Genomic DNA, 8,458 nt, shown 5'->3' with positions numbered 1-8,458 from the left:
GCCTCCTGCCGCCCGCAGCCGCGCCGCGCAGCCCGGCCCCCGGCGCTGCCCCCGCGCCCGCACCAGGACGCCGCCTGCCTTCCGCACCTGCACGCGGCGCCTCGCCGGGCCGGCCCCGGGCCCCTGGTGGATCGCGGGCCTCCCTGATGGGTCTCACATACACGGGTGGGGAAGCCCGCGGGGACACACCCCGCGGGGGCAGGAAAGGCTGCCACTCACACCCCGTCCACTTTAACCGGGGAGACGGGGTCACGCCCCCTTCCCCTAACCCAGAATCAGATGGTGGCAGCGCCCCGACGATCCCAGCTCGCCAGGGACTGCAATTCCGATGCTCTCTTTGTTTAATGCCAGGAGGCAGTGGATCCTTTAGAGGGTGTTTCTCAAACATTTATGGGTGGAGGGAACAGAAACTCTGACCCTTCCACCTTGTTCTCCAGCCATCTTCCAGCTAAACACACACACACACACACACGTGCACACACACATACTATTGTTAAATTCAAACACCCTGGGTTTGGTTTTTGCTGGTGGGGGTGGAGTGGAGTTCCTGGAGAAGCAAAGCAGTCCTAAATCACCAAGTTGATGGGGCTTTTGGGTGTTCCCACCAGTCCTTACTGATTTCTACAAAACCCCAAGTTACCAAGCTCTTCAGCAAATAGATGACAGCTGTCAAACACCATGGGCTGCAGATACAACGGTCATATTCTTAAGCATAGTAACTGTTGATAGTTCTGGAATTTGGAGCAAACACTTATTCATTGAACAGCTATGTACTGAGTCTCTACCTTGTTAGGCACTGACTAGGCACGGGAATAAACAGAGAGCATAAATAAGATAACCTGCTCTCAAAGGATGCCAACATAAGCCACATAGTCTCTGCTAATGAATGTAATTACAAACTGAGATAAGGGATCTCAAGGGAAAACATGCTTCTGAAGTGAACCCACAACAAAGGAATCAGACCAGACTGATGGGTTGAGGGCAGGCTTCCCTGAGAAAGTGACAGGAGTTGAGATCTGGAGGAGGGAGAATGAAGTAAGCAAGTGGAGAGGAAGTGCTCCCAGGCAGCCCCATGTGCCCCTGGCAGGCCATAGAACAAACCTGTAGGGCAGCATTGAACAGCTTTGAAGAGCAAACTAGAGCTACAGAATTCTTTGGTCAAGACCAAACATCTACTGTATGTTCACAAACCAAATGTCCAGTCTTCCTCCCTACTCTTAGAACCTCCCCCAAAGGTTGCACATGAGACAGGAGAGAAAGGAGCATTAATATCCTCACATTTGCCATCCAGCCACTCTGGTTGTCAAAGCAGATAAATCCCAAATATACCTTTATTAGTCCTATAGATTATAATTCAGATCATGCAGACAAGAAGAACCAGGGAACCTTGTTCCTGGCTTCCACTCCTCTATTATCAATGTTGCATGGAAACAAACAAAAAAATTCTTTACAAGGCCTTTCTCAGACATACAACAGATTGTTTTTGTTGCATCTATGAGTCAGTTCTTCACTGCTGTTATTGGTGTGTCTATTTACTGAACATCCTGCACGGCTTTGTAAGTAAACTGAATAGGACCCTGCATTCTCTACTAAAATAGAGCCATCTTTCAGAAGAGTGATAACAAATGACTTAATTTGGAAGATTCACTCAAGATCCAATTTGATTCATCGTGGACATGCCTGCACCTAAGTTCCTGGGGCCAATGTGGGGAGGCAGCAGTTCTCCGCCCAATCAGACCATCATCCTCTTTTTGTAGCTAGTATTTTTAACACTCCCCTTACTATCCTGAAAAGTAATTTGTGGATAATATTACCTACCTATACAAATTTTTAAAAAAAACCCAGCAACAATATATTGTCCTAATTGTACAACAAAGGAAAAATTAAAGGAAAGTAATTTATAATGAATATGTATTTCAGTAGGTAAATGGTACAACACAACTCTCTTTGTCTTCTGACAAAACGAAGCAGTAAGATGCTTCCACCTCTATGGAAAGGCTTTGTGAATGAGAATTACAAATGCAGACAGATGTGAATACATAGTGTTAGCAATTCAAATATCAAGATCAGTGTTGTCATAGGTGACATGACTTTGTGAAAGGTTGAACAACTCGTGGCCAAGTTTCAAATAAAATAGGGAGCAGAGGATTTGGCAAAGTGTATTGATATGACTACATTTATCAGAAGGTCTGCTTTTAATGTGTTAGCCAGTACTTTGACAGTGATTCAAACACTTTGTTTACTTCATTAAATGAGACTCAGACTTAGCGGGGGACTATATTCAGTGAGCTTGAGATGCCAGAATGCCGCTGGTATAATGTAGAGAAAGAAATCCAAAGGTTTGTGGAGCTGGGAATGTTGGAATAATTTTATCATGTATAATCTGTACAACCAACCTCTACATATTCCTGGAGAGCCAGATGATGATCTTTATACTGAAGCATTGAAAAATACAGGCCGGACACCATGGCTCACGCCTATAATCCCAGTACTTTGGGAGACTGAGGCAGGTGGATCACCTGAGGTCAGGAGTTCGAGACCAACCTGGTGAACATGGTGAAACCCCCTCTCTACTAAAAATACAAAAAATTAGGCAGGCATGGTGGCATGCACCTGTAGTCCCAGCTACTCTGGAGGCTGAGTCAGGGGAATCACTTGAACCCAGGAGGCAAAGGTTGCAGTGAGCCGAGGTCGCGCCATTGCATTCCAGCGTGGGCAAGAAAGCAAGAGTCTGTCAAGAAAGAAAGAAAGAAAGAAAAGAAATAAGAGAGAGAGAGAGGGAGGGAGGGAGGGAGGGAGGGAGGGAGGAGGGAGGGGAGAGAGAGAGGAGGGAGGGAGGGAGGGCCATTTGAGACAGAACATCAGAAAAACTCTCTAGTCACTGGATATGATGGTGGGAGATGCTTTCATTGAGATGGCTCCTTGATTTTTATATTTGTGGGATCCTGCGACAGCAATGGCCAAGTGGCAGCACTTAGCTGGCAGAGACAAGGTGAACACATTTACTGTAATGGACAGCAGAGACAAAGTAGCACTTAAAGGTCTTAACCTACAGGTATATCTGCCAGTGCCCTAGGTTGTCCTAGGAATGAAATAAACGGGCAGACTTTGGAAATAGCCATTGATCTTTATAACAGACAAAACTCTAGGTCTGCCACCTGAAAGCTCCCTTGAGCCATCAAAATGAAATTATCTTTCATTCAGTTTCCATACCTAAATGAGTTCATAGACACAGAGCTCCTTGATTAAAAGGGAAACTGGTCCCCTTCAGGACGGTCTTGCAGCATTGTCATAAATATATACTACAAATCCTCATCCAAGCCTTATCCAAAGGAATCTGATGTCTTTTTCTAGGCTGAGCGAGTACTGGGAAAAAAGGAAATACCCAGACATTTGAGGGATCACTGACACTGCTCCTGAATTAATGCTAATTCCTGAGGATTGCAAATACCACTGGATCCACCAATCAAAATGGGGATCTCTGGTAGGTGACAAATGAAATTTTTCAACCAAGTACAAATCAGCAAATCAGTGTGGATCCAGTAGCTCTGCACACCCAAACTACAGTTATCTCCTCAACTCTTAATTAGAATAGACATACTCAGTAACTAACAGAATCCCAACATCACTTCTCTGACCCACAGAGTAAAGTTTATTATGGTAAAACAGGCCAAATGGAAGCCTCTGGAATTTCCTCTTGATACCAGAATAGAAAACCAACAACAATGTTCAATCCCTGGAAATATGTAGAAATTGCTACCACCAGAAAAGATGTAGAAGATACAGGAATGATAATACTGTCACATCCCCATTTAACTCACCTGTTTGGCCTATGCAAAAGATCTTAGAGAATAGCTATGACTTGTTATTAAGTTGTAAATTTAATCAAATGGTAATGTCAGTTGCAGCTGCTATTCTATATCTGCTGTCTTTACTACAACAAAGCAACACAGCCCTAGGCACCTGGTGTGCACTATTGATATGGCAAATGCTTTTTATCTATTTCAATTTTTACCAAAAGTTGTTTTCTTTTATATGGCAAGGCCAACAGTACACCTTTACAGTCTTCTGTAGGGGATGTAAACACTCCCACTCTCTGGCATAATCTCATCTGCACAAGTCTTGATCACTATGTTAAAGACATCAAACTGATTGGCCCTGATAAACAGGAAGTAACAAATATTTTAGCTGCCTTAACAACACACATGTGAGCCACAGATTGGGTATAAACCCCAAGAAAATTCATCACCTTAGTGAAGTTTCTGGAGGTCCAGTAGTCTAGAAAACACCAGGATATTCTCTCCAAGGTAAAAGACAAATTACTTCACCTTTTACCATCTACCACTAAGAAAAGAGACACAATACTTTCTGGGTATCTTTGGATTTTAGAGGCAATATGTACCACATCTGAGTGTGATACTGGGACCCATTTATAGAGCAACCCATAAGGCTGGAATTTTTTATTAGGAACAAGGGGAGAAGAAATATCTGTAGCAGGATTTGATGACCCAGAAGAATCCAATGATACTTAAAGTGTCTGTGGCAAATAAGGATGCTATATAGAGCCTCTGGTGAACCTTGATTAGATCTGCAATTCCTTAGTTGTAAAGCAAGCCATGCCCTCTTCTGCAGATAACAATTTTCTATTTGAGGAATGGTCTCTAGCTTGCTAAGTGAATTTGAATGACTGGCCATGAGACAATCAAGTGACTGCAAGCTCAGCTGCCCATTATGAACTGAGTGTTATCTGATCGACCAGTTCATAAGACTGGACAAACACAAGAGTAATTCCTCATCAAATGGAAATGGTTTGTAAGAGACTGAGTTTAAGCAGGTCCAGAAAGCACAAGTTGCCTTAGCCAGTGGCTCAGATTCCTTTGATACTTACTCCTGGTGCCTCCTTGTCTTCAACTTCATGGGGAATTTCTTAAGACCAGTTAACTTTACAGACAGTTCTAAATATACAGGCACAAGCTGGAAGTGGTCTATTCCAGCATCACAGTCTCAATAAGGAATGCCCCCTGATGACAGTACCGAAGGGAAATTTTCTCAGTGCAAGAAATTTCCAGCAGTGCACCTAGTGTCTACTTTGTCTGGATTGAGAGAGATGGTCAGAGGTATAGATCTACACTCATTCACAGGCAATTATTGATGGTGTTGCTGAATGGCCCGCAACTTGGAAAGACGAGGTGGTCTGGGAAAGAGGTTTGTGGGTGCACCTTTCAGAATGGGCACAAAGTGTGAGGAGTTTGTGTGCCATGTGAATGCTCACCATAGAGCATCTACTCTGAGAAGGCTTTCAGTAATTAGGTGAATGACACATTCGGTGGAGTGGGCCTCTTTCTCCACCTACTGCAGTGCTTGCTCAAAGTCGCCATGGAGTCAGGAATAAAGACTATCCTTGGGCTTCACATCTTAGGCTTCTCTGCAGTAAGACTGATAACTGACAACATCAGAAATCACACATTGAGAAGCACCATTTCCAAGGGAGACTAGTCAGCCACGTAGTAGCAAATTGGTTATACTGGAACCCTTCCTTTATGGAGGGAACAGTTACTTGTCTTCAATAAAGTAGACACATATTGTGGATATGAATTTGTTTTCTTTTGCTTGCTTTCTTGCCTTTTTTTTTTTTTTTTTTTTTTTTGAGGTAGAGTCTTGCTCTGTTGCACAGGCTGGAGTGCAGTGGCATGATCTCACCTCACTGCAATCTCTGCCTCCCAGGTTCAAGCGATTCTCTTGCCTCAGCATCCTGCATAGCTGGGATCACAGGAGTGTGCCAACACGCCCAGCTAATTTTTGTACTTTTAGTAGAGACAGCGTTTCATCATGTTGACCAGGCTGGTCTCAAACCCCTGGCCTCAAGTGATCCACCCACCTCAGCCTCCCAAAGTGCTGGGATTATAGATGTGAGCCTCCATGCCCGGCTGATACGGATTTGTGCCCAGCGAGTGTTTCTTTTCTTTTTGGAGATGGAGTCTTGCTCTGTTGCCCAGGTTGGAGTGCAGTGGCATGATCTCGGCTCACTGAAACTTCCACCTCCTGAGTTCAAGTGATTCTCCTGCCTCAGCCTCCAAAGTGGCTGGGACTACAGGCATGCACCACCACGTCTGGCTAATTTTTGCATTTTTAGTAGAGACAGGGTTTCACCATGTTGGCCAGGCTGGTCTCAGAACTCCTGACCTTAGGTGATCTGCCTGCCTCAGCCTCCCAAAGTGCTGGGATTCCAGGCATAAGCCACCACGCCCGGCCCAGAGAGTGTTTCTGACAGAACTACTATCCATGACTTATGTTGTATCTTATTCACCGTTATATAGTCTACACAATATTAGTTCTTTCTGAGGAACTCATGGCAAAAGAAATGCAGCAATGGACTCATGCAAATTGAATTTACCAGTCTTATCTATACCTCATCCGCCAGAAGCAGCTGACCTGGAAGGATGATGGAGTTCTACTGAAGACTTGAGTTCCGGCACCAGTTGGGAAATAGCACACTAAAATAGTGAAGTTACCTCTTGGAGGATACAGAAAATGCTTTGAGTCAGGAGTCAGTACATAGTACTGCTTCCCCCAAAATACAAGGTACAAGAATCAAGGGTGGGTCTGGGAGGGAGAAGGGAGTGGTGGTTGTAGTAGAAGTGGTTCTTCTCATCATTACCCCCAATAATCCGCTCATCCAGTGTTTGCTTCCAGTGCCTGTAACTTTGAGCTCTGCTGGTTTGGGGATGTTACTTCCCAAGAGAGGGTTCCCACCAGGGATCACAATTATGGTTTCATTGAATTGGAAGCTAAGACTGGGATGTGTCCACTTTCGGTTCCACATGCTATGGAAACAACAGGCAAAGCAGGGGTTACTCTTCTGGGTGGGGTTACTGATTCCCATTAACAAGAGGAAATTGGTTTGCTACAACACAGTGGGAACGGGGAGGACGATGGGGATAGGAAGGACAATGTTCTGGATTTTCTGTGGTACCTCTTAACACGTCCATATCCTATAGTAAAAGTTGATGGAAACTACTATAATTTTTTTAAACGATTAAAAAATGGGTTCAGACCCTTCAGGAATGAAGATATGAAAAGAAGAAAAGGGCCTCTCTTCCAAACTTTTAGTTCCAATAACTAACATTTTCCCATTGTCCCTAGCCCTACTGGTGATAGCTGCTTCTTAAAGTTACTGTATCTGTGCTCCCTTTTTGCTTTTTCAGTCCTCTAACACCTATTTAAACAATTCCCCCTATTAACTGGGACTATTTAAGCAATTCCCCATATTAACCCTTTTTTTGTTTAGAAACAAAAGTATAGCTGCCTGGGCGCGGTGGCTCATACTTGTAATCCCAGCACTTTGGGAGGCCAAAGAGGGCGAATCACCTGAGGTCAGGAGTTCAAGACCAGCCTGGCTAACATGGTGAAACCCTGTATCTACCAAAAATACAAAAAAAAAAAAAAAATTAGCTGAGCATGGTGGTGTGCGCCTGTAATCCCAGCTACTAGGGAAGCTGAGGCAGGAGACTCGCTTGAACCCAGGAGGTGGAGGTTGCGGAGAGCTGAGAGCGCATCGTTGCACTCCGGCCTGGGCAACAAGAGCGAAACTCTCTCAACAACAACAACAAAAAGTATCACTCACTGCCTGCACTCATTTAATATTTTACATAAACACGCTCTTTGAGGTTGAAGCAAATCTGATTTTCAATGTGAAAATAAAATCCAAAACTGTTCTTGGAGTTATTTCTAAATAGAACTAACATCAAAATCATCTATTTCAGAAAAATCGGATATCATCAAGTGACTCTTCAGCCAACAACTGTTCGAGAATGCTGTTAACATCATGTGTAGGAATGCTACATTTTCTAGAATTTGACATTTTCAGTGATTGAGAATTACTATATTTTGTAAATGGAAATGCCACTACTAGAAACAGAATGCTATAAATAGAATGACGTCTTTTGTTTGCAAGGTTGATATGTTAGAGCAATGCAAAAGTAATAAAAGTGAGATTTTTCGTGGCAAAGTTATCTCAGGGTAAATACCGCATCCACAAAGTGCTGCTGACGCATATTATCGGGGCAAACAGGAAAATGTTATTTCTGTTAAAATAATGTAGGTTGGGCCGGGCGCGGTGCTCACACTTGTAATCCCAGCACTTTGCGGGGCTGAGGCTGGTGGATCACTTGAGGTCAAGAGTTCGAGACCAGCCTGACCAACATGGTGAAACCCCATCTCTACTGAAAATACAAAAATTAGCTGGGTGTGGTGGCAGGTACCTGTAATCCCAGCTACTCAGGAGGCTAAGGCAGGAGAATTGTTTGAACCCGGGAGGTGGAGGTTGCAATGAGCAGAGATCATGACACTGCACTCCAGCCTGGGTGACAGAGCAAGACTCCATCTCAAAAAATAATAGTAATGTAGTTTGTTTTCCCGACTAGATCCTGACTGATACCACAACATAGTTACATCCCTA

General features: G+C 44.0%; 1 long non-coding RNA gene across 1 annotated transcript; it reads left to right on the top strand.

Annotated features, from left to right (window-relative positions):
* The first annotated feature begins 2,851 nt into the window (after positions 1 to 2,851).
* On the top strand, positions 2,852 to 8,201 carry LOC117094690. Its single transcript, XR_004441642.1, has 3 exons — positions 2,852 to 3,484; positions 6,422 to 6,582; positions 7,764 to 8,201. It is a non-coding gene; the product is annotated as an uncharacterized LOC117094690 (long non-coding RNA).
* Positions 8,202 to 8,458: the final 257 nt, after the last annotated feature.

This window comes from Trachypithecus francoisi, unplaced genomic scaffold, assembly GCF_009764315.1.
Source record: "Trachypithecus francoisi isolate TF-2019V2 unplaced genomic scaffold, Tfra_2.0 Lachesis_group13, whole genome shotgun sequence".
NCBI lineage: Eukaryota > Metazoa > Chordata > Mammalia > Primates > Cercopithecidae > Trachypithecus > Trachypithecus francoisi.
The sequence above is the reverse complement of the archived record's forward strand: the minus strand, read 5'-3'. Positions and strand labels throughout refer to the sequence as shown.